The sequence below is a fragment of the Crocodylus porosus genome, unplaced genomic scaffold (genome assembly GCF_001723895.1).
Source record: "Crocodylus porosus isolate Cpor-Errol unplaced genomic scaffold, CroPor_comp1, whole genome shotgun sequence".
Taxonomy (NCBI): domain Eukaryota; kingdom Metazoa; phylum Chordata; order Crocodylia; family Crocodylidae; genus Crocodylus; species Crocodylus porosus.
Genome location: NW_017728906.1, coordinates 164,158,647 through 164,160,309, shown reverse-complemented (window position 1 = coordinate 164,160,309; position 1,663 = coordinate 164,158,647). Strand labels below are relative to the sequence as shown.

The window sequence follows — 1,663 nt, the reverse complement described above, 5'->3', positions numbered from 1 at the left end:
TTTTAAGAGGAGGTTAGATGAACACTTTGCTGGGGTTGTTTGACCACAGTACTCTTTCCTGTCATGGCAGGGGGTTGGACTAGATGATCTACTCAGGTCTCTTCTGACCCTAGAAACTACACAGGTGCCCGCGACTACTGCGCAGTAGTGTCATGTCAGGAAGCATGATGCAATGCTACTGCACAGTAGTCATGAGCTACTGCACACTCAGTGTCACGAAAGCCGTACCTCGGCATTAATGCAGTCATGTAATACTTGTATAAACCATGCAGTCGGCCTCTTTTATAGATGCGGCCAAGGCATCCAAGTGAGGCTCGCCTAGCAACTTCAACTCCAGCACTGCCAACTTTGGAGGGCTTGACTTTGCAACCCCAGTGAAATTCTTTTAATACTAATTTTTGCATGTAATTTCCTAAGCTTTTAAGAACTTAAGAACTGCCATTTACTGGGTCAGACCATAGGTCTGTCTTGCCAGTAGCCTGTGGGCAGCCCTCAGTCACTCAGAGAGTAGATGCTGAAAGGGAGAGTGAATTGGATGTGACCAGGGTTTTCCTCCCTCTTCTTCTCTCGCTTACAGCCTTCAGCATTTAAGGGCTAGAAAGTTCTCATTCAGAGGCCGCATCCCTAACGTCTGGGCTCAACAGCTACCGATGCCCCTTTCCTCCAAAAACGTGTCCTGTCCCATCCCTTTTTGAACTGGCCTCAGGTGTCAGTACTGCAGCACCTCGGGACAGCGAGATCCCCGCTACCTGATGCTCTGAGTGAAAAGGAACTTCCTAGCATTAGTTTGACATGGGTCTTTGGGTCTCTTTTACCAGACATCAGATTTACACAGAAGACCTTGTCTGCATATGTTCGTAGACCACAGCTACAACCCACACCCCTGCCGTTAGTTTTAAACTTACTGCCCACTCCGTTTGTGTTGTGACCCCCAGTTCGTGCCTTGGGGGACAGCCAGTAGCAAATCCCTGTCGATGCTCTCCCCGCCAGTCAGCATGTTGTCAGACCTCCTGGTGCTCGCCATGAGCCTCTCTTTTCTAAACACAACAGGCCTGGCCCCTCCAGTCTCTCTCCCCATGGACACCCCTCCATGGCTCATCATCCCGCCGCCCCTGCCTGGACCCTCCTCTGGGTCCTGGGGGGGGCACTCGAGGGGGCCCTCGAGAAATACGGCCCCCAAGCCACTGGGCGGAGATGGAGGAGCTCGAGCTCCCGCTCCAGAGGCCTCCCCCGCCTCAACACTGTTACTCGAGCCCCGCGGCCACGGCCGCGCCCAGGCCTGGGCCTCCGCCAGCGCCACCCAGGCCCGGCCCGGCCCGGAGCGCGCTGGGGCTTGCAGTTCCCGCCCGCCCACGCCTCGCCCAGACTGCCCCGGAGCCGCGAGCCGGAGAACTCCATCTCCCAGCGTGCCCCGCGGCACAAGCCTCCCGTGCCCCCTCCGCCGCAGCACCGCAGGGGAAGGCTGTCTGCCGGAGCCGGCTCGCGCCGCCGCCGGCCCCAGCTCTAGTGGGCTTGTTTGTCACGCCCGCCGCCGCCCGTAGGGCAGGCGAGCTGTTACCTGGGCTGAGCCGCCGCCGTCGCCGCCCTCGACCTGCAGCGCGCCCGAGGGGTGGGGGGGCCCGCGAGCTCCGCCAGGCAGCGGCGCCCGTTGCCATGGAGACGG

The 1,663-nt window shown here is 58.9% G+C and overlaps 1 protein-coding gene across 2 annotated transcripts in view; it reads right to left on the bottom strand.

Moving 5' to 3' along the window:
- Window positions 1–1,657, bottom strand: part of KATNAL1 (katanin catalytic subunit A1 like 1) — a 61,466-nt gene extending 59,809 nt beyond the window's left edge. Inside the window, exon 1 of one of the 2 annotated variants that reach the window (XM_019530121.1) lies at window positions 1,559–1,657. The gene's annotated coding sequence lies outside the window, so the exon portion shown is untranslated. Of the gene's footprint in view, window positions 1–905; window positions 1,102–1,558 lie in introns of those variants that run through there. The other variant, XM_019530123.1, reaches the window with a different exon arrangement.
- Window positions 1,658–1,663: the final 6 nt, after the last annotated feature.